Here is a 24654-nt window from a genome sequence, read left to right on the forward strand (position 1 = left end):
TGCCACAGTGGTCATGAGTTTATCATTCACTATTTGTCACAGAATTTATCGCAAAGCCATAAATTTGTCGTAAACCTACACCAGCCATGACCTGGCTTACTAAACTGGCTGGGGACCACTTTTGTAAAAAGTCGCACATTTTAACACAATGGTTTAAGAAGAGTAGGATCCATACAAAGTGGAGTACTGGGGTCTGGACTGGGGTCTTTATTAGTTTAGGAATCTGGTCTGGGGCCTGTATTAGTTTAGATGTCTGGTCTGGGGTCTGTATTAGTTTAGGGGTCTGGTCTGGGGTCTGTATGAGTTTTGGGGTCTGATCTGGGGTCTGTATTAGTTTAGGGGTCTGGTCTGGGATATGTATTAGTTTAGGGGTCTGGTCTAGGGTCTGTATTAGTTTAGGAGTCTGGTCTGGGATATGTATTAGTTTAGGGGTCTGGCCTGGGGTCTGTATTAGTTTAGGGGTCTGGTCTGGCGTCTGTGTTAGTTTAGGTGTCTGGTCTGGGGTCTGTATTAGTTTAGATGTCTGGTCTGGGGTCTGTATTAGTTTAGGGGTCTGGTCTGGGGTCTGTATGAGTTTTGGGGTCTGATCTGGGATATGTATTAGTTTAGGGGTCTGGTCTAGGGTCTGTATTAGTTTAGGAGTCTGGTCTGGGGTCTGTATTAGTTTAGGGGTCTGGTCTGGGGTCTGTATTAGTTTAGAGGTCTGATCTGGGATATGTATTAGTTTAGGGGTCTGGTCTGGAGTCTTTATTAGTTTAGGAGTCTAGTCTGGGATATGTATTAGTTTAGGGGTCTGGTGTATGGTCTGTATTAGTTTAGGGGTCTGGTCTGGGGTCTGTATTAGTTTAGGAGTCTGGTCTGGGGTCTGTGTTAGTTTAGGTGTCTGGTCTGGGGTCTGTGTTAGTTTAGGGGTCTGGTCTGGGGTTTGTATTAGTTTAGGGGTCTGGTATGGGGTCTGTATTAGTTTAGGTGTTTGGTCTGTGGTCTGTATTAGTTTAGGAATCTGGACTGGGGTCTGTATTAGTTTAGGTGTCTGGTCTGGGGTCTGTATTAGTTTTTAGCATAAGTCATATGCACTACCTGTGATTCAAATGGCCTAGGATGGGTGGAAGAATTATATATATATAGGCAGGGAATATGGTAAGAAATGCTGTGCCCTCCTCAGTAGATCTCTTCTTAGAACCATATAAATCTTGACAACCTCGCCTACAGGCATCTATGGACATTACTATACTCAGGCCAATGTATATGAGATGAGAACTGATGGCCGCTCTGCGAGTCCATCTCTGTTAGTGTCGGTCGGCTCTGCCTCATACATTGCACTATATTGTCTCCAAGGTTATTGGACGGTTTTGTCTCCATGAAATTATTTTTGTCTTTTCTGTGATTTTTTGATCATGAAAGCTACATGTCATCAGTTTCTTCATTTTTCCTTCAGCTCAGAAGAAATTCTCTTCAAATGCAATTTCATGGAGGCATCTGAATGATATGAATGGATATGGGTGCGCACTGCCTTCCGGAATAGAGACAGGAATGTATATATAAGACGCCATGATGTTTATACAAGTGACAGGGGATATATGTGTGCAGAGTCGGCAATGCGTAGTGTCAGCTCATTCACCAACGCCAGGTTATCGGAAAGCCGTACGGCTGTTTACATGTATGATATATTGTATATACAGTAACAGAAGCTATAAATGGATGCCGGATAAAAATAAAAGTCAGTAGGTAAAAAACCTCCTGGAATTCAGAATACAGTATAGAAAAAATCCTTAAATGTGGCTAATGACAGTCCAACATTTATAGGATTTAATGTAGTTATTTAGCCTGCAGCATGTAGAGCTGTGTACCATAGATACATGGCAAGAGGATGATGTATGGCTCCTCATGGGAGGGGCCTGACTTGTTATAACAATGTAATATACTTCCTGAAGACACCAGTAGGAGGAGCTCACTATGTAAGTTGATTTACATGTGGTGTATCTACCATAGAGGAGGGGCAAGTAAATTCTGTGGGGTTCTTCATGGGTTGTTGTGACAAGTGTGCAATAGACAACCTACAGCCACCACTAGGGGGAGCTCACTGTATACAGATGAAGAAAGCCATATACAGAGTACAAAGCTCCTAGTACTCTTCCAAGAGCCCTCTGATCCACATGGCAGGTTTTATATTTTTTTACTAATACAATGCCAGGAGTCACGATGATTAACCCTTAATCTTCACATTTTGTGGCATAGTAGTGGTAAAGATCAAACCTTTTATATAATTTTTTTACTGAATTTTACTTGTAACTGTTCTATAATTATCTGAACCACCAAAAACCATTGGTTTTGTTGGTATCCTGTCCCCTATTGTGGTGGCCCGGTACAGGAGTTGTACCCCTGTACCCTGTCAGGCAGCCTTCCTGCATTGTCCCCTGGGCCCCCTGCACCTGTACCCCCTGTATAGTAATCTTTATGCTGTGTATTGTATATAAAAGTGTTATGTCTGTAAGAACCGTTGTCATGTGATTGTAACCCAGTGAGGTATCAGTGACCATGTGACCTTAGGGTGACCTATGAGACCCCTCCTAGTCTCCCCCATATAAGCCCTGAGAGGAGCTATCTCTCTCTCTTGATTTCCAGTTAAATATTTGCTGAGGTCCAGTGCAGTCAAGTCCTAAGAGTGTGTCTGGAGTCCAGAGGAGGCCTCAAGTCAACCACGTTACCACAAGTCCACAACCCCATGGTCCCAGTCCCCTGCAAGTCCCAGCAAGCCCTAAGGTCTCTGAAGTCACTGGTCACCTCCGTGGGCCTGGCTAAGCCGTATAGACTATTCAATCTGTCTAACTCAATAAATCTACCGTTGTTCTGTTACTTGGTGTTGGAGTCATTATTGCCCCCCGTGCCTAGCCCAGGATCCAGCGGTATACCTTTGGGTGGTATTGAGGATAAACCATGCCCTGGCGTCACGAACACAAGGGGTTAATGCCATATGCCTCTCGGGTCATTCCATCTGCCCTCATCACAACCACTACCACACTATTACAGTGTTTCCCAACCAGGATGCCTCCAGCTGTTGCAAGACTACAATTCCCAGAATGCCCGGACAGCCAATATATCCTGTATTATACTTCAGAGCTGTACTCACTATTCTGCTGGTGAGGTCACTGTGTACATACATTACATTACTTATCCTGTACTGATCCTGAGTTATATCCTGTATTATACTCCAGAGCTGTACTCACTATTCTGCTGGTGAGGTCACTGTGTACATACATTACATTACTTATCCTGTACTGACCCTGAGTTATATCCTGTATTATACTCCAGAGCTGTACTCACTATTCTGCTGGTGAGGTCACTGTGTACATACATTACATTACTTATCCTGTACTGACCCTGAGTTATATCCTGTATTATACTCCAGAGCTGTACTCACTATTCAGCTGGTGAGGTCACTGTGTACATACATTACATTACTTATCCTGTACTGATCCTGAGTTATATCCTGTTTTATACTCCAGAGCTGTACTCACTATTCTGCTGGTGAGGTCACTGTACATACATTACATTACTTATCCTGTACTGATCCTGAGTTATATCTTGTATTATACTCCAGAGCTGTAATCACTATTATGCTGTATTATTCCCCTGTATAACTGGTTTGATTTATAAATGTATTGTACTTTCCTGGTGATCAGCGACTGCTCTATGTATTTCTATTCTTATTTTGGGACAGGAAGATAATGTGTTAGATATCAGACCAGAAATATTCAATCTTAGACCAATAATTCTATGGTTATTGTCTGGCATGGCGTCTCCATTGCAGATGCGCCCTGATCACATGACCATGTTTTGTAGCCCTGACCATATGTTGCCCCTGCAGCACCTAGATGACAAGGTCAAGGGGAAATTAAAAGAATTCAAGGACATAAGTCATTGAGGGGTTAACAATGGGGACGGTCCAGCAAGACGCATCGAACCAAAGCTATTGATCCCATCTGATACCGCGCGCAATATTGATCGTGAGCGCTGCAATCACAGACCCTGAGCGACGCGGCACGGTGACATTGCAGCAGATCCTCCGACACTTTTTGGTGCTACAGTATGACATCATCTGATCCAATCAACCACAGAAAAAAAAAATAATAATAATAATTGAACCATCATTTACACCCTGTGAGAGCAAAATACCTGTCACCAGTTTATACCACATAAAAAAAATGATGTAAGAATATTTAAAATAAGATTATAATACAAAATAGTTTAAATAGTAAAAATACATAAATAAATATAATAAATAAAGAAATGAATACAGAAATATATAATAGAAAAAAAATGAATCTAGGAAAAGATTAAAAAAAAAAAAAAAAAAGAAAGATTCAGATGTCAAACCTCGACGTATTTAAAAATAAAATAAATATAAATAAATAAATAAAACAGAAGCAGATGGAAACAAATACTTGGCTCCAAGATCCAGGATGATCTAATCTGTTTCAGACCAGCCCTGGAGTGTTAAGGGATTATTACGGTTAGGTATTGGGAGTGAGAATAAAATAAAATAAAACAATAAAATATAAAACAATAATTTAAAATATTAATACTGATATTATTAATAATAATAATAATAATAAATATATATAAATATATATAAAAAAATTTACGAAAAACATTTTTAATGTTTAGGTATTGGGAGTGAGAATAAAATAAAATAAAGTAAAATATAAAACAATAATTTAAAATATTAATACTGATATTATTAATAATAATAAATAATAATAATAATAATAAATATATATATATATATAAAAATTTTACGAAACATTTTTAATGTTTAGGTATTGGGAGTAAGAATAAAATGAAATAAAATAAAATAAAATATAAAACAATAATTAAAAATATTAATACTGATATTAATAAAAATAATAAATAATAATAATAAATATAAGCATTTTACGAAACATTTTTAATGTTTAGGTATTGGGAGGGAGAATGAAATAAAAAAATTAAATTAAATAAAACAATAAAATATAACAATAAAATAATTTAAAATATTAATACTGATAATAATAATAATTATTATTAATAATAATAATAATATATATATATATATAAAAATGTGACTAAACATTTTTAATGCAATTAAAATTTATTTTCATGTTAATAAACATTTCAAATATATATATATATATATATATATATATATATATATATGTATATATATATATATTATCTGCAAGATTTTTTCCGGCTTTAATCCATCAGCTACGTAACTGCATCCAATAGACATATTGCATTATCCTCTACGTGATCCCCATGAACAATTCAGGTACCATAGCAGAGCACTGCACTGGAATCTACACCAATGAGCTTACTAACCCCCCACCCCCCCCCACCCCCCTTCCTCTTTTTTCAAGCTGCAAAAAAAAAAAAAAAAAAACACAAAATATCTCCAAAATCCATCGCCGGTTCTATCCTGATCTCCATAAGATTCCTCAGGCAGAGAAGAGCCATTCAACCAGTGATCACAACATGTTGTTACTGTGACTACAAGGGCTGCGGAGAACAGAGAGGAGGGGAGGGTGTGTGTGTGTGTGTGTGTGTGGGGGGGGGGGGTATCTGCAATTGTATGAATCAGTGGTCTCCAACCTGCGGACCTCCAGATGTTGCAAAAGCGGTATACCGGCGATATACCTTCGGGTGGTATTGAGGATAAACCATGCCCTGGCGTCACGAACACAAGAGCTTAATGCTATCTGCCTCTAGGGCTATTCCATCTGCCCTCATCACACCCTCTACCACACTATTAGAGTGTTTCCCAACCAGGGTGCCTCCAGCTGTTGCAAAACGACAACTCCCAGCATGCCCGGACAGCCGTTGGCTGTCCGGGCATGCTAGGAGTTGTAGTTTTGCAACAGCTGGAGGTCCACAGGTTGGAGACCACTATATATATATATATATATATATATATATATATATATATGGCACAATGCATGGAAGTTAGAGATGAAGGTGAACACCTACCTCCCCTCTGTTCATAGTCTTAAATGACAGATTCAGCTCTGCTACATTGCATAGAACCAACAATAAATATACTGTCAGGTTCACTTACTTTTTATTGGAGGCGCCACAGTATCTGTTGGAACCAATTCCTTGTATCAGGTCTTCCCTCCTGCAGTCCAGGGGTATGTGATGTGAATACAGACTCCAGACACCAGGACCACATTCCCTTACAGGATACAAGATGCCATCCAGAAGTTGTGGTGTCTGTGAAGGGTAAATATGTCCTAGACCTAGACAGTATATATCCTCAGTGATACAATGTATCCCCAGCGGCTTCTGGTGTGAATTGTGTCTCTCAGGGAATTGCAGGTCCCTCTTCTTTAAGCACCAGACAAAGCACAGTAAACCTTGCAGGTCTTGCTGAGAGATGAAGACCACCCTACAGTCAGGGAGGGGGAGACACCGCAGCCAATCACTTCTAAGGCAGCGATCCTCATGAATATTCATTGGGTCCAGCGGGCCAATTGGGGGTGTGAATGGGACTGGGCGTATTGAAATTATACTACTAAATCAAACTGAGTCATTGAAGTCCGGGAGAAGGGACCCGGGTGCTGGGCTGTGATGCTGAGGGGAGCAGTGCTGGGTGCTGGGCTGTGATGCTGAGGGGAGCACTGCTGGGTGCTGGGCTGTGATGCTGCAGGGAGCAGTGCTGGGTGCTGGGCTGTGATGCTGCGGGGAGCACTGCTGGGTGCTGGGCTGTGATGCTGCGGGGAGCACTGCTGGGTGCTGGGCTGTGATGCTGCAGGGAGCAATGCTGGGTGCTGGGCTGTGATGCTGCGGGGAGCACTGCTGGGTGCTGGGCTGTGATGCTGCGGGGAGCACTGCTGGGTGCTGGGCTGTGATGCTGCAGGGAGCAATGCTGGGTGCTGGGCTGTGATGCTGAGGGGAGCACTGCTGGGTGCTGGGCTGTGATGCTGAGGGGAGCATTGCTGGGTGCTGGGCTGTGATGCTGAGGGGAGCATTGCTGGGTGCTGGGCTGTGATGCTGAGGGAAGCAGTGCTGGGTGCTGGGCTGTGATGCTGAGGGGAGCACCACTGGGTGCTGGGCTGTGATGCTGAGGGGAGCACCGCTGGGTGCTGGGCTGTGATGCTGAGGGGAGCACTGCTGGGTGCTGAGCTATGATACTGCGGGGAGCAATGCTGGGTGCAGGGCTGTGATGCTGCAGGGAGCACTGCTGGGTGCTGGGCTGTGATGCTGCAGGGAGCACTGCTGGGTGCTGGGCTGTGATGCTGCAGGGAGCACTGCTGGGTGCTGGGCTGTGATGCTGCGGGGAGCACTGCTGGGTGCTGGGCTGTGATGCTGTGGGGAGCACAGCTGGGTGCTGGGCTGTGATGCTGCGGGGAGCACCGCTGGGTGCTGGGCTGTGATGCTGCGGGGAGCACTGCTGGGTGCTGGGCTGTGATGCTGCAGGGAGCAATGCTGGGTGCTGGGCTGTGATGCTGCCGGGAGCACTGCTGGGTGCTGGGCTTTGATGTTGAGGGGAGCACCGCTGGGTGCTGGGCTGTGATGTTGAGGGGAGCACTGCTGGGTGCTGGGCTGTGATGCTGCGGGGAGCACAGCTGGGTGCTGGGCTGTGATGCTGCAGGGAGCACTGCTGGGTGCTGGGCTGTGATGCTGCGGGGAGCACTGCTGGGTGCTGGGCTGTGATGCTGCGGGGAGCACAGCTGGGTGCTGGGCTGTGATGCTGCAGGGAGCACTGCTGGGTGCTGGACTGTGATGCTGCAGGGAGCACTGCTGGGTGCTGGGCTGTGATGCTGCAGGGAGCACTGCTGGGTGCTGGGCTGTGATGCTGCGGGGAGCACTGCTGGGTGCTGGGCTGTGATGCTGCAGGGAGCACCGCTGGGTGCTGGGCTGTGATGCTGGGGGAGCAATGCTGGGTGCTCGGCTGTGATGCTGAGGGGAGCACTGCTGGGTGCTGGGCTGTGATGCTGCGGGGAGCACTGCTGGGTGCTGGGCTGTGATGCTGCAGGGAGCAGTGCTGGGTGCTGGGCTGTGATGCTGCAGGGAGCATTGCTGGGTGCTGGGCTGAGATGCTGCAGGGAGCAATGCTGGGTGCTGGGCTGTGATGCTGCAGGGAGCAGTGCTGGGTGCTGGGCTGTGATGCTGCGGGGAGCACTGCTGGGTGCTGGGCTGTGATGCTGAGGGGAGCACTGCTGGGTGCTGGGCTGTGATGCTGCGGGGAGCACTGCTGGGTGCTGGGCTGTGATGCTGCGGGGAGCACTGCTGGGTGCTGGGCTGTGATGCTGCAGGGAGCAATGCTGGGTGCTGGGCTGTGATGCTGAGGGGAGCACTGCTGGGTGCTGGGCTGTGATGCTGAGGGAGCATTGCTGGGTGCTGGGCTGTGATGCTGAGGGGAGCACCGCTGGGTGCTGGGCTGTGATGCTGAGGGGAGCACCGCTGGGTGCTGGGCTGTGATGCTGAGGGGAGCACCGCTGGGTGCTGGGCTGTGATGCTGAGGGGAGCACTGCTGGGTGCTGAGCTATGATACTGCGGGGAGCAATGCTGGGTGCAGGGCTGTGATGCTGCAGGGAGCACTGCTGGGTGCTGGGCTGTGATGCTGCAGGGAGCACTGCTGGGTGCTGGGCTGTGATGCTGCAGGGAGCACTGCTGGGTGCTGGGCTGTGATGCTGCGGGGAGCACTGCTGGGTGCTGGGCTGTGATGCTGTGGGGAGCACAGCTGGGTGCTGGGCTGTGATGCTGCGGGGAGCACCGCTGGGTGCTGGGCTGTGATGCTGCGGGGAGCACTGCTGGGTGCTGGGCTGTGATGCTGCAGGGAGCAATGCTGGGTGCTGGGCTGTGATGCTGCGGGGAGCACTGCTGGGTGCTGGGCTGTGATGTTGAGGGGAGCACCGCTGGGTGCTGGGCTGTGATGTTGAGGGGAGCACTGCTGGGTGCTGGGCTGTGATGCTGCGGGGAGCACAGCTGGGTGCTGGGCTGTGATGCTGCAGGGAGCACTGCTGGGTGCTGGGCTGTGATGCTGCGGGGAGCACTGCTGGGTGCTGGGCTGTGATGCTGCAGGGAGCACTGCTGGGTGCTGGGCTGTGATGCTGCGGGGAGCACCGCTGGGTGCTGGGCTGTGATGCTGGGGGAGCAATGCTGGGTGCTCGGCTGTGATGCTGAGGGGAGCACTGCTGGGTGCTGGGCTGTGATGCTGCGGGGAGCACCGCTGGGTGCTGGGCTGTGATGCTGCAGGGAGGAATGCTGGGTGCTGGGCTGTGATGCTGCAGGGAGCACTGCTGGGTGCTGGGCTGTGATGCTGCAGGGAGCAATGCTGGGTTCTGGGCTGTGATGCTGCAGGGAGCACTGCTGGGTGCTGGGCTGTGATGCTGCGGGGAGCACTGCTGGGTGCTGGGCTGTGATGCTGCAGGGAGCACTGCTGGGTGCTGGGCTGTGATGCTGCAGGGAGCACTGCTGGGTGCTGGGTTGTGATGCTGCGGGGAGCACAGCTGGGTGCTGGGCTGTGTTGCTGCGGGGAGCAATGCTGGGTGCTGGGCTGTGATGCTGCAGGGAGCAGTGCTGGGTGCTGGGCTGTGATGCTGAGGGGAGCACTGCTGGGTGCTGGGCTGTGATGCTGCGGGGAGCACTGCTGGGTGCTGAGCTATGATACTGCAGGGAGCAATGCTGGGTGCAGGGCTGTGATGCTGCAGGGAGCACTGCTGGGTGCTGGGCTGTGATGCTGCAGGGAGCACTGCTGGGTGCTGGGCTGTGATGCTGCGGGGAGCACTGCTGGGTGCTGGGCTGTGATGCTGCGGGGAGCACTGCTGGGTGCTGGGCTGTGATGCTGTGGGGAGCACAGCTGGGTGCTGGGCTGTGATGCTGCAGGGAGCACCGCTGGGTGCTGGGCTGTGATGCTGCGGGGAGCACTGCTGGGTGCTGGGCTGTGATGTTGAGGGGAGCACCGCTGGGTGCTGGGCTGTGATGTTGAGGGGAGCACTGCTGGGTGCTGGGCTGTGATGTTGAGGGGAGCAATGCTGGGTGCTGGGCTGTGATGTTGAGGGGAGCACTGCTGGGTGCTGGGCTGTGATGTTGAGGGGAGCACTGCTGGGTGCTGGGCTGTGATGTTGAGGGGAGCACTGCTGGGTGCTGGGCTGTGACGTTGAGGGGAGCACTGCTGGGTGCTGGGCTGTGATGCTGAGGGGAGCAATGCTGGGTGCTGGGCTGTGATGCTGAGGGGAGCAATGCTGGGTGCTGGGCTGTGATGCTGCGGGAGCACTGCTGGGTGCTGGGCTGTGATGCTGCAGGGAGCATTGCTGGGTGCTGGGCTGTGATGCGGGGAGCGCTGCTGGGTTCTACGCTGCGATGCTGCGGGGAGCACCGTTGGGTGCTGGGCTGTGATGCTGCAGGGAGCACTGCTGGGTGCTGGGCTGTGATGCTGCAGGGAGCAATGCTGGGTTCTGGGCTGTGATGCTGAGGGGAGCACTGCTGGGTGCTGGGCTGTGATGCTGCGGGGAGCACTGCTGGGTGCTGGGCTGTGATGCTGCAGGGAGCACTGCTGGGTGCTGGGCTGTGATGCTGCAGGGAGCACTGCTGGGTGCTGGGTTGTGATGCTGCAGGGAGCACAGCTGGGTGCTGGGCTGTGATGCTGCGGGGAGCAATGCTGGGTGCTGGGCTGTGATGCTGCAGGGAGCAGTGCTGGGTGCTGGGCTGTGATGCTGAGGGGAGCACTGCTGGGTGCTGGGCTGTGATGCTGAGGGGAGCACTGCTGGGTGCTGAGCTATGATACTGCAGGGAGCAATGCTGGGTGCAGGGCTGTGATGCTGCAGGGAGCACTGCTGGGTGCTGGGCTGTGATGCTGCAGGGAGCACTGCTGGGTGCTGGGCTGTGATGCTGCGGGGAGCACTGCTGGGTGCTGGGCTGTGATGCTGCGGGGAGCACTGCTGGGTGCTGGGCTGTGATGCTGTGGGGAGCACAGCTGGGTTCTGGGCTGTGATGCTGCAGGGAGCACCGCTGGGTGCTGGGCTGTGATGCTGCGGGGAGCACTGCTGGGTGCTGGGCTGTGATGTTGAGGGGAGCACCGCTGGGTGCTGGGCTGTGATGTTGAGGGGAGCACTGCTGGGTGCTGGGCTGTGATGTTGAGGGGAGCACTGCTGGGTGCTGGGCTGTGATGTTGAGGGGAGCACTGCTGGGTGCTGGGCTGTGATGTTGAGGGGAGCACTGCTGGGTGCTGGGCTGTGATGTTGAGGGGAGCACTGCTGGGTGCTGGGCTGTGATGCTGAGGGGAGCAATGCTGGGTGCTGGGCTGTGATGCTGAGGGGAGCAATGCTGGGTGCTGGGCTGTGATGCTGCGGGAGCACTGCTGGGTGCTGGGCTGTGATGCTGCAGGGAGCATTGCTGGGTGCTGGGCTGTGATGCGGGGAGCGCTGCTGGGTTCTACGCTGCGATGCTGCGGGGAGCACCGTTGGGTGCTGGGCTGTGATGCTGCAGGGAGCACCGCTGGGTGCTGGGCTGTGATGCTGCAGGGAGCACCACTGGGTGCTGGGCTGTGATGCTGCAGGGAGCACCGCTGGGTGCTGGGCTGTGATGCTGCAGGGAGCACTGCTGGGTGCTGGGCTGTGATGCTGCAGGGAGGAATGCTGGGTGCTGGGCTGTGATGCTGCAGGGAGCACCGCTGGGTGCTGGGCTGTGATGCTGCAGGGAAAACTGCTGGGTGCTGGGCTGTGATGCTGCAGGGAGCACTGCTGGGTGCTGGGCTGTGATGCTGAGGGGAGCACTGCTGGGTGCTGGGCTGTGATGCTGCAGGGAGCACCGCTGGGTGCTGGGCTGTGATGCTAGGCTGTGATGCTGCAGGGAGGAATGCTGGGTGCTGGGCTGTGATGCTGCAGGGAGCAATGCTGGGTGCTGGGCTGTGATGCTGCAGGGAGCAATGCTGGGTGCTGGGCTGTGATGCTGCAGGGAGCACTGCTGGGTGCTGGGCTGTGATGCTGCAGGGAGCACTGCAGTGATGTCTTCAGCCTCCTCTCCCATTGATGTGCAGATGCTGCTGTACTCCAGGCGCCCGTCACGTGAGCCCATTGCAGGGTTGCACACATTCATGCCGCCTCTCTGACCTTAGGGGTGAAAGAAAAAAAGGAGAAGCAGAACAATGAAAGCTGCAGAATGTATGAGGCGGTATTTTACACTCATAAGAACATTGTTTGGTTTATTAGGGGCCTCTCTCTTGTGATGGGCTGCATCCTTCTGCACTTTTTACTTGCACTTGTGTGAATGGAGAGCAGTATCTTGGCTCTTAATAAGAACATTAATCCCAATAAGTTCTGTGGTGTTGGGTTTCACCCCTTAGATCTTAGGAGGTCTGCTGTTTGTTCCCACCTCCCTTCATGATCCTAAGGGTTAACAATATATTGGGGAGCTCAGTGCAGGTTCTTACACTCCAGTATGGGATCAGGTATAACTAGGGCCCCTCTCTCCAAGGGCCCCATAACAGCCCCTGGTCTGCACTGATGACGTCCTCCTATGTTCGGGATAATACTATATGGGTACAGAGGTAAGAGACACACATGACCCTAACACCTGAAGGGGCCCAAAAGTCTCCAGTATTATTAGTAACACGAACATCCTGGACCCCAGACTGATACATTGTACATAGCTAGTCCTGCTCGCAGCTGAGAAGTGATACAATTTTATCCAGTCTAGACAATTGTTACGCCTAGCGCTCCGGGTCCCCGCTCCTCCCCGGAGCGCTCACGGCGCCTTTCTCCCTGCAGCTCCCCGGTCAGCGCTGACCGGGAGCACTGCCCTGTCATGGCCGTTGGGGATGCGATTCGCACAGCGGGACGCGCCCGCTCGCGAATCGCATCCCAGGTCACTTACCCGTTCCCGTCTCCTGCGGTCATGTGCTGGCGCACGCGGCTCCGCTCTCTAGGGCGCGCGCGCGCCAGCTCCCTGAGACTTAAAGGGCCAGTGCACCAATGATTGGTGCCTGGCCCAATTAGCTTAATTGGTTCCCATCTGTTTCCTGGCTATATCTAGTCTCCTCCCTTGCACTTCCTTGCCGGATCTTGTTGCCCTTGAGCCTAGTGAAAGCGTTTTTGTGTGTTTATACCCTGTGTACCAGAACTTTGCTATCTCCCCTGACTACGAACCTTGCCGCCTGCCCCCGACCTTCTGCTACGTCCGACTTTGCTTCTGCCTACTCCCTTGTACCTCGCCTATCTTCAGCAGCCAGAGAGGTGAGCCGTTGCTAGTGGATACGACCTGGTCACTACCGCCGCAGCAAGACCATCCCGCTTTGCGGCGGGCTCTGGTGAAAACCTGTAGTGTCTTAGAACCGGTCCACTAGCACGGTCCTCGCTATCCCTCTCTGGCACAGAGGATCCACTACCTGCCAGCCGGCATCGTGACAGTAGATCCGGCCATGGATCCCGCTGAAGTTCCTCTGCCTGTTGTCGCCGACCTCCCCACACTGGTCGCCCAGCAAGCCCGACAGATTGCCCAACAAGAACACCAGCTGTCGTACTTGACCACCATGACTCAGCAACTCCAGTCGCAGCTACAGCAGATTCAGTCTCAGCTACAGCAGCAGCAACCATCTCCTCCGCCAGCTCCTGCACCTCTTCCGCAGCGAGTGGCCACTCCTAGCCTCCGCCTGTCTTTGCCGGACAAATTTAATGGGGACTCTAAGTTTTGCCGTGGCTTTCTTTCCCAATGTTCCCTGCATCTGGAGATGATGTCGGACCAGTTTCCTACTGAAAGGTCTAAGGTGGCTTTCGTAGTCAGCCTTCTGTCTGGAAAAGCCCTGTCATGGGCCACACCGCTCTGGGACCGCGATGACCCCGTCACTGCCTCTGTACACTCCTTCTTCTCGGAAATTCGAAGTGTCTTTGAGGAACCTGCCCGAGCCTCTTCTGCTGAGACTGCCCTGCTGAACCTGGTCCAGGGTAATTCTTCCGTTGGCGAGTACGCCATACAATTCCGTACTCTTGCTTCTGAACTATCCTGGAATAATGAGGCTCTCTGCGCGACCTTTAAAAAAGGCCTATCCAGCAACATTAAGGATGTTCTGGCCGCACGAGAGACTCCTGCTAACCTGCATGAACTCATTCATCTAGCCACTCGCATTGACATGCGTTTTTCTGAGAGGCATCAAGAGCTCCGCCAGGAAAAGGACTTAGATCTCTGGACACCTCTCCCACAGTCTCCACTGCAATCTGCGCCTAGGCCTCCCGCCGAGGAGGCCATGCAAGTGGATCGGTCTCGCCTGACCCTGGAAGAGAGGAATCGCCGTAAGGAAGAGAATCTTTGTTTGTACTGTGCCAGTACTGAACATTTTTTGGTGGATTGCCCAATCCGTCCTCCACGTCTGGGAAACGCACGCTCGCACTCAGCTCTCGTGGGTGTGGCGTCTCTTGATGCCAAGTCGGCTTCTCCACGTCTCACGGTACCTGTTCGGATTTCCACTTCAGCCAGCTCTCCCCTCTCAGCCGTGGCCTGTCTGGACTCTGGAGCTTCTGGGAATTTTATTCGGGAGTCCTTTGTGAATAAATTCCATATTCCGGTGACCCGTCTTGTCAAGCCACTCCACATTTCCGCGGTCAACGGAGCCAGGTTGGACTGTACCATACGTTTCCGCACGGAGCCCCTTCTTATGAGCATCGGATCGCATCACGAGAGGATTGAACTTTTGGTCCTCCCCAATTTCACCTCGGAAATTCTCCTTGGACTTCCCTGGCTTCAACTTCATTCCCCAACCCTGGATTGGTCCACTGGGGAGATCAAGAGTTGGGGGTCCTCTTGTGCCAAGAACTGTCTAAAACCGGTTCCCAGTAACCCTTGCCGTAACTCTGTGGTTCCTCCTGTATCCGGTCCCCCTAAGGTCATTAAGGACTCTGCCTGCCACAGGAAATGCCCCTCCCCCCCCTCCCAGTTCCATCAGGCAAGCTTCTGTGTCCCCTCATGGCCCTCGTCCTGGTGTCACACTGCCCCGTGCCAGGTCTCGCCCTCTGCCCTCTCTCCCCATTCCTACTCCTGCGGTTCTGCCTGCCGTTGAGGAATCCCTCCATCCTTTCCCGGTGTCCTCATCCCAGGGGAGGCAGTTACCCGATAAAGAGAAGGGGAGACCTAAGGGGGGGGGTACTGTTACGCCTAGCGCTCCGGGTCCCCGCTCCTCCCCGGAGCGCTCACGGCGCCTTTCTCCCTGCAGCTCCCCGGTCAGCGCTGACCGGGAGCACTGCCCTGTCATGGCCGTTGGGGATGCGATTCGCACAGCGGGACGCGCCCGCTCGCGAATCGCATCCCAGGTCACTTACCCGTTCCCGTCTCCTGCGGTCATGTGCTGGCGCGCGCGGCTCCGCTCTCTAGGGCGCGCGCGCGCCAGCTCCCTGAGACTTAAAGGGCCAGTGCACCAATGATTGGTGCCTGGCCCAATTAGCTTAATTGGTTCCCATCTGTTTCCTGGCTATATCTAGTCTCCTCCCTTGCACTTCCTTGCCGGATCTTGTTGCCCTTGAGCCTAGTGAAAGCGTTTTTGTGTGTTTATACCCTGTGTACCAGAACTTTGCTATCTCCCCTGACTACGAACCTTGCCGCCTGCCCCCGACCTTCTGCTACGTCCGACTTTGCTTCTGCCTACTCCCTTGTACCTCGCCTATCTTCAGCAGCCAGAGAGGTGAGCCGTTGCTAGTGGATACGACCTGGTCACTACCGCCGCAGCAAGACCATCCCGCTTTGCGGCGGGCTCTGGTGAAAACCTGTAGTGTCTTAGAACCGGTCCACTAGCACGGTCCTCGCTATCCCTCTCTGGCACAGAGGATCCACTACCTGCCAGCCGGCATCGTGACAACAATGCTCTGTGAGCTAACCACCCTGGACTCCAGACTGATACATTGTACATAGCTAGACCTGCTCTCAGCTGAGAAGTGATACAATTGTATCCAGTCTAGACAATGCTCTGTGAGCTAAACATCCTGCACCTCAGACTGATACATTGCACATAGCTAGTCCTGCTCTCAGCTCAGAAGTGATACAATTGTATCCAGTCTAGACAATGCTCTGTGAGCTAAACATCCTGGACTACAGACTGATACATTGTACATAGCTCGTCCTGCTCTCAGCTGAGAAGTGATACAATTGCATCCAGTCTATAGACAATGCTCTGTGAGCTAAACATCCTGGACTCCAGACAGATACATTGTACATAGCTAGTCCTGCTATCAGCTGAGAAGTGATACAATTGTATCCAGTCTAGACAATGCTCTGTGAGCTAAACATCCTGGACCCCAGACTGATACATTGTACATAGCTAGTCCTGCTCTAAGCTAAAAATTGATACAATTGTGTCCAGTCTAGACAATGCTCTGTGAGCTAAACATCCTGGACCCCAGACTGATACATTGTACATAACTAGTCCTGTTCTCAGCTGAGAAGATACAATTGTATCCAGTCTGGACAATGCTCTGTGAGCTAAACATCCTGGACTCCAGACTGATACATTGTACATAGCTAGTCCTGCTCTCAGCTGAGAAGTGATACAATTGTATCCAGTCTAGACAATGCTCTGTGAGCTAAACATCCTGGACCCCTGACTGATACATTGTACATAGCTAGTCCTGCTCTCAGCTGAGAAGTGAAACAATTGTATTCAGTCTAGACAATGCTCTGCGAGCTAAACATCCTGGACTCCAGACTGATACATTGTACATAGCTGGTCCTGCTCTCAGCTGAGAAGTGATACAATTGTATCCAGTCTAGACAATGCTCTGTGAGCTAAACATCCTGGACTCTAGACTGATACATTGTACATAGCTCGTCCTGCTCTCAGCTGAGAAGTGATACAATTGTATCCAGTCTAGACAATGCTCTTTGAGCTAAACATCCTGCACCCCAGACTGATACATTGTATATAGCTAGTCCTGCTCTCAGCTGAGAAGTGATACAGTTGTATCCAGTCTAGACAATGCTCTGTGAGCTAAACATCCTGGACTCTAGACTGATACATTGTACATAGCTTGTCCTGATCTCAGCTAAAAAATGATACAATTGTGTCCAGTCTAGACAATGCTCTTTGAGCTAAACATCCTGGACTCCAGACTGATACATTGTACATAGCTAGTCCTGATCTCAGCTGAGAAGTGATAATATTGCACCCAGTCTAGACAATGCTCTGTGAGCTAAACATCCAGGACTCCAGACTGATACATTGTACATAGCTAGTCCTGATCTCAGCTGAGAAGTGATACAATTGTATCCAGTCTAGACAATGCTCTGTGAGCTAAACATCCTTGACCCCAGACAGATACATTGTACATAGCTAGTCCTGTTCTCAGCTGAGAAGTGATACAATTGTATCCAGTCTAGACAATGCTCTGTGAGCCAAACATCCTGGACTCCAGACTGATACATTGTACATAGCTAGTCCTGCTCTCAGCTGAGAAGTGATACAATTGTATCCAGTCTGGACAATGCTCTGTGAGCTAAACATCCCGGACTCCAGACTGATACATTGTACATAGCTAGTCCTGCTCTCAGCTGAGAAGTGAAACAATTGTATCCAGTCTAGACAATGCTCTGTAAGCTAAACATCCTGGACTCCAGACTAATACATTGTACATAGCTAGTCCTGCTCTCAGCTGAGAAGTGATACAATTGTATCCAGTCTAGACAATGCTCTGTGAGCTAAACATCCTGGACTCCAGACTGATACATTGTACATAGCTAATCCTGCTCTCAGCTGAGAAGTGATACAATTGTATCCAGTCTAGACAATGCTCTGTGAGCTAAACATCCTGGACTCCAGACTGATACATTGTACATAGCTAGTCCTGCTCTCAGCTGAGAAGTGATACAATTGTATCCAGTCTAGACAATGCTCTGTGAGCTAAACATCCTGGACTCCAGACTGATACATTGTACATAGCTAGTCCTGCTCTCAGCTGAGAAGTGATACAATTGTATCCAGTATAGACAGTGCTCTGTGAGCTAAACATCCTGGACTCCAGACTGATACATTGTACATATCTAGTCCTGATCTCAGCTTAGAAATGATACAATTGTATCCAGTCTAGACAATGCTCTGTGAGCTAAACATTCTGAACTCTAGACTGATACATTGTACATAGCTCGTCCTGCTCTCAGCTGAGAAGTGATAAAATTGTATCCAGTCCAGACAATGCTCTGTGAGCTAAACATCCTGGACTCCAGACTGATACATTGTACATAGCTAGTCCTGCTCTCAGCTGAGAAGTGATACAATTGTATCCAGTCTAGACAATGCTCTGTGAGCTAAACATCCTGGACTCCAGACTGATACATTGTACATAGCTAGTCCTGATCTCAGCTGAGAAGTGATACAATTGTATCCAGTCTAGACAATGCTCTGTGAGCTAAACATCCTGGACTCCAGACTGATACATTGTACATAGCTAGTCCTGATCTCAGCTGAGAAGTGATACAATTGTATCCAGTCTAGACAATGCTCTGTGAGCTAAACATCCAGGACTCCAGACTGATACATTGTACATAGCTAGTCCTGCTCTCAGCTGAGAAGTGATACAATTGTATCCAGTCTAGACAATGCTCTGCTTGTATACTGCTGCTACCTCTATGGGATCAGGATATGTAGTAGTTATAACCCTCCAGCTTTATCTGTATACTGCTGCTCCCTCTATGGGATGAGGATATATAGTAGTCATACACCTCCCCTCTAGCTCTATCTGTATACTGCTGCTACCTCTATGGGATCAGTATATATAGTAGTTATACACCTCCCCTCCAGCTCTATCTGTATCCTGCTGCTATCTCTATGGGATCAGGATATATAGTAGTTATACACCTCCCCTCCAGCTCTATCTGTATACTGCTGTTATCTCTATGGGATCAGGATATATAGTAGTTATACACCTCCCCTCCAGCTCTATCTGTATACTGCTGCTACCTCTATGGGATCAGGATATATAGTAGTTATACCCCTTCCCTCTAGCTCTGTCTGTATACTGCTGCTATCTCTATGGGATCAGGATATATAGTAGATATACACCTCACCTCCATCTCTATCTGTATACTGCTGCTACCTCTATGGGATCAGGATATATAGTAGTTATACACCTCCCCTCCAGCTCTATCTGTATACTGCTGTTATCTCTATGGGATCAGGATATATAGTAGTTATACACCTTCCCTCCAGCTCTATCTGTATACTGCTGCTACCTCTATGGGATCAGGATATATAGTAGTTATACACCTCCCCTCCAGCTCTATCTGTATACTGCTGTTATCTCTATGGGATCAGGATATATAGTAGTTATACACCTTCCCTCCAGCTCTATCTGTATACTGCTGCTACCTCTATGGGATCAGGATATATAGTAGTTATACTCCTCCCCTCCAGCTATATCTGTATACTGCTGCTATCTCTATGGGATGAGGATATATAGTAGATATATCCCTCCCCGCCAGCTCTATCTGTATACTGCTGTTATCTCTATGGGATTAGGATATATAGTAGTTACACTCCTCCCCTCCAGCTCTTTTTGTATACTGCTGCTATCTCAATTGAATCAGGATATATTGCAGTTATACACCTCCCCTCCCGCTCTATCTGTATACTGCTGCTGCTGCTATCTCTATGGGATCAGGACATATAGTAGTTATCCACCTCCTGAACTGACCCCAACCCACTTTTGAGTTTAATCAGTTTCCCTGAGTGACCTCTATCAGCCTAATTATATAACCAGGTGCAGTGATCAGACTCCACCCCTTCATTAGGAAAGTATTTCAATGATGGAATTGCAATCAGTATTGCTGAAAAGTACCATACCTGCCACATAAGCTAAAACAAGTAAGCACAAGGAATACACATTTGTAAATTACTTCTATTAAAAAAATCCCAATCCTTCCTGTACTTGTCAGCTGCTGTATGCTCCACAGGAAGTTCTTTTCTTTTTTAATTTCCTTTCAGTCTGACCACAGTGCTCTCTGCTGACACCTCTGTCCATTTTAGGAACTGTCCAGAGTAGGAGCAAATCCCCATAGCAAACCTCTCCTGCTCTGGACAGTTCCTGACATGGACAGAGATGTCAGCAGAGAGCACTGTGGTCAGACAGAAAATAAATTCAAAAAGAAAAGAACTTCCTGTGGATCATAACAGCAGCTGATAAGTACTGGAAGGATTAATATTTTTTCATAGAAGCAATTTACAAATCTGTTTAAAAAACATTTTTTCCCAGTGTAGTACCCCTTGAATAATTGAACTACTGGTTAGTCGCCGACTAATTGAGCAATGTACTGCCCTTTTTGGTGTTACAGTCTTCCGTGTCGCAGTGTATCCGTTGGCGCTGGATACTCCGCTCTCGGAGTGGACTTTGAATATTAAAAGAGTCAGGGGGTCTGTCTGAGTCCTTTCGGATTTCATTTTTTCGGTAATAATGGAATTTGCGCTCCGTTCGTTATTAACATGACACGACCCAACGGTGATATGCAATATTGAGCAGCATTTAATAAAACTCGAAGCGGCGTCATCCCCGGAGATCTTCATCATCCCGCTGATCCTTCCCTGGCAACCTATACGAATGCTTCAGATAAGTAGGCGGGGCTTAACTTACATTAGTTACAGCCGCAGGCTGTCAGGGCTGGCTGGGAGTTGTAGTGTTGCAATACCTGGTGGGAGATCATTGCTCTACGGCAGTGTTTTCCAACCAGTGTTCCTAAAGCTGTTGCAAAACTACAACTCCCAGCATGCCCAGACAGCCAAAGGCTGTCCGGGCATGCTGGGAGTTGTAGTTTTGCAACAGCTTGGGGCACACAGGTTGATGAACCATCGAGATACAGAGTAAAAAAAAAGTGAAGACAGATTTCACTTTAGTCCAAACTTTTATCAACAAGCAGCGTTGCAGTAAAGCATTAGGGGCAGTACATTGGATTGAGCCTGTGGTGAGATAGGCACCGGTGAGCTGTTACTTATACACAGCAGTCAGTCTGAACAAGCAGAGCTGCAGTGTAAAGCACAGGGGACAGAATCAGTGTGCTGGTGCTTATACACTGCATTCAGTCTGAAAAAGCAGGGCTGCAGTGTAAAGCACAGGGGACAGAATCAGTGTGCTGGTACTTATACACAACAGTCAATCTGAACGAGCAGAGCTGCAGTGTAAAGCACAGGGGACAGAATCAGTGTGCTGGTACTTATACACAACAGTCAATCTGAACGAGCAGAGCTGCAGTGTAAAGCACAGGGGACAGAATCAGTGTGCTGGTACTTATACTCTGCAGTCAGTCTGAACAAGCAGAGCTGCAGTGTAAAGCACAGGGGACAGAAACAGTGTGCTGGTACTTATACTCTGCAGTCAGTTTGAACAAGCTGAGCTGCAGTGTAAAGCACAGGGGACAGAATCAGTGTGCTGGAACTTATACACTGCAGTCAGTCCGAACAAGCTGAGCTGCAGTGTAAAGCACAGTGGACAGAATCAGTGTGCTGGTACTTATACACTTCAGTCAGTCTGAACAAGCAGAGCTGCAGTGTAAAGCACAGGGGACAGAAACAGTGTGCTGGTACTTATACTCTGCAGTCAGTCCGAACAAGCTGAGCTGCAGTGTAAAGCACAGGGGACAGAATCAGTGTGCTGGTGCTTATACACTGCAGTCAGTCTGAACAAGCAGAGCTACAGTGTAAAGCACAGGGGATAGAATCAGTGTGCTGGTGCTTATACACTGCAGTCAGTCTGAAAAAGCAGAGCTGCAGTGTAAAGCACAGGGGACAGAATCAGTGTGCTGTTACTTATACACAAAAGTCAATCTGAACGAGCAGAGCTGCAGTGTAAAGCACAGGGGACAAAATCAGTGTGCTGGTACTTATACACAACAGTCAATCTGAGCGAGCAGAGCTGCAGTGTAAAGCACAGGGGACAGAATCAGTGTGCTGGTACTTATACACAACAGTCAATCTGAACGAGCAGAGCTGCAGTGTAAAGCACAGGGGACAGAATCAGTGTGCTGGTACTTATACTCTGCAGTCAGTCTGAACAAGCAGAGCTGCAGTGTAAAGCACAGGGGACAGAATCAGTGTGCTGGTGCTTATACACTGCATTCAGTCTGAAAAAGCAGGGCTGCAGTGTAAAGCACAGGGGACAGAATCAGTGTGCTGGTACTTATACACAACAGTCAATCTGAACGAGCAGAGCTGCAGTGTAAAGCACAGGGGACAGAATCAGTGTGCTGGTACTTATACACAACAGTCAATCTGAGCGAGCAGAGCTGCAGTGTAAAGCACAGGGGACAGAATCAGTGTGCTGGTACTTATACACAACAGTCAATCTGAACGAGCAGAGCTGCAGTGTAAAGCACAGGGGACAGAATCAGTGTGCTGGTACTTATACTCTGCAGTCAGTCTGAACAAGCAGAGCTGCAGTGTAAAGCACAGGGGACAGAATCAGTGTGCTGGTGCTTATACACTGCATTCAGTCTGAAAAAGCAGGGCTGCAGTGTAAAGCACAGGGGACAGAATCAGTGTGCTGGTACTTATACACAACAGTCAATCTGAACGAGCAGAGCTGCAGTGTAAAGCACAGGGGACAGAATCAGTGTGCTGGTACTTATACTCTGCAGTCAGTCTGAACAAGCAGAGCTGCAGTGTAAAGCACAGGGGACAGAAACAGTGTGCTGGTACTTATACTCTGCAGTCAGTTTGAACAAGCTGAGCTGCAGTGTAAAGCACAGGGGACAGAATCAGTGTGCTGGAACTTATACACTGCAGTCAGTCCGAACAAGCTGAGCTGCAGTGTAAAGCACAGTGGACAGAATCAGTGTGCTGGTACTTATACACTTCAGTCAGTCTGAACAAGCAGAGCTGCAGTGTAAAGCACAGGGGACAGAATCAGTGTGCTGGTACTTATACTCTGCAGTCAGTCCGAACAAGCTGAGCTGCAGTGTAAAGCACAGGGGACAGAATCAGTGTGCTGGTACTTATACACAACAGTCAATCTGAACGAGCAGAGCTGCAGTGTAAAGCACAGGGGACAGAATCAGTGTGCTGGTACTTATACTCTGCAGTCAGTCTGAACAAGCAGAGCTACAGTGTAAAGCACAGGGGACAGAATCAGTGTGCTGGTGCTTATACACTGCATTCAGTCTGAAAAAGCAGGGCTGCAGTGTAAAGCACAGGGGACAGAATCAGTGTGCTGGTACTTATACACAACAGTCAATCTGAACGAGCAGAGCTGCAGTGTAAAGCACAGGGGACAGAATCAGTGTGCTGGTACTTATACACAACAGTCAATCTGAACGAGCAGAGCTGCAGTGTAAAGCACAGGGGACAGAATCAGTGTGCTGGTACTTATACTCTGCAGTCAGTCTGAACAAGCAGAGCTGCAGTGTAAAGCACAGGGGACAGAAACAGTGTGCTGGTACTTATACTCTGCAGTCAGTTTGAACAAGCTGAGCTGCAGTGTAAAGCACAGGGGACAGAATCAGTGTGCTGGAACTTATACACTGCAGTCAGTCCGAACAAGCTGAGCTGCAGTGTAAAGCACAGTGGACAGAATCAGTGTGCTGGTACTTATACACTTCAGTCAGTCTGAACAAGCAGAGCTGCAGTGTAAAGCACAGGGGACAGAATCAGTGTGCTGGTACTTATACTCTGCAGTCAGTCCGAACAAGCTGAGCTGCAGTGTAAAGCACAGGGGACAGAATTAGTGTGCTGGTACTTATACACTGCAGTCAGTCTGAACAAGCAGAGCTACAGTGTAAAGCACAGGGGATAGAATCAGTGTGCTGGTGCTTATACACTGCAGTCAGTCTGAAAAAGCAGAGCTGCAGTGTAAAGCACAGGGGACAGAATCAGTGTGCTGTTACTTATACACAACAGTCAATCTGAACGAGCAGAGCTGCAGTGTAAAGCATAGGGGACAAAATCAGTGTGCTGGTACTTATACACTGCAGTCAGTCTGAACAAGCAAAGCTGTAGTGTAAAGCACAGGGGACAGAATCAGTGTGCTGTTACTTATACACAACAGTCAATCTGAACGAGCAGAGCTGCAGTGTAAAGCACAGGGGACAGAATCAGTGTGCTGGTACTTATACACTGCAGTCAGTCTGAACAAGCTGAGCTGCAGTGTAAAGCACAGATGACAGAATCAGTGTGCTGGTACTTATACACTGCAGTCAGTCTGAACAAGCTGAGCTGCAGTGCAAAGCACAAGGGACAGAATCAGTGTGCTGGTACTTATACACTGCAGTCAGTCTGAACAAGCAGAGCTGCAGTGTAATGCACAGGGGACAGAAACAGTGTGCTGGTACTTATACTCTGCAGTCAGTCTGAAAAAGCTGAGCTGCAGTGTAAAGCACAGATGACAGAATCAGTGTGCTGGTACTTATATACTGCAGTCACTCTGAACAAGCAGAGCTGTAGTGTAAAGCACAGGGGACAGAATCAGTGTGCTGTTACTTATACACAACAGTCAATCTGAATGAGCAGAGCTGCAGTGTAAAGCACAGGGGACAGAATCAGTGTGCTGGTACTTATACACTGCAGTCAGTCTGAACAAGCAGAGCTGCAGTGTAAAGCACAGGGGACAGAATCAGTGTGCTGGTACTTATACACTGCAGACAGTCTGAACAAGCAGAGCTGCAGTGTAAAGCACAGGGGACAGAATCAGTGTGCTGGTACTTATACACTGCAGTCAGTCT

At 49.7% G+C, this 24654-nt stretch overlaps 1 protein-coding gene across 8 annotated transcripts in view; it reads right to left on the bottom strand.

Moving 5' to 3' along the window:
• Positions 1-6419, bottom strand: part of ADCYAP1R1 (ADCYAP receptor type I) — a 279625-nt gene extending 273206 nt beyond the window's left edge. Inside the window, exon 1 of one of the 8 annotated variants that reach the window (XM_056518828.1) lies at positions 6095-6406. The gene's annotated coding sequence lies outside the window, so the exon portion shown is untranslated. Of the gene's footprint in view, positions 1-6094 lie in introns of all 8 variants that reach the window. The other 7 variants (XM_056518825.1, XM_056518826.1, XM_056518823.1 and 4 more) reach the window with 7 other exon arrangements.
• Positions 6420-24654: the final 18235 nt, after the last annotated feature.

This window comes from Hyla sarda, chromosome 5 (genome assembly GCF_029499605.1).
Source record: "Hyla sarda isolate aHylSar1 chromosome 5, aHylSar1.hap1, whole genome shotgun sequence".
Lineage (NCBI taxonomy): Eukaryota > Metazoa > Chordata > Amphibia > Anura > Hylidae > Hyla > Hyla sarda.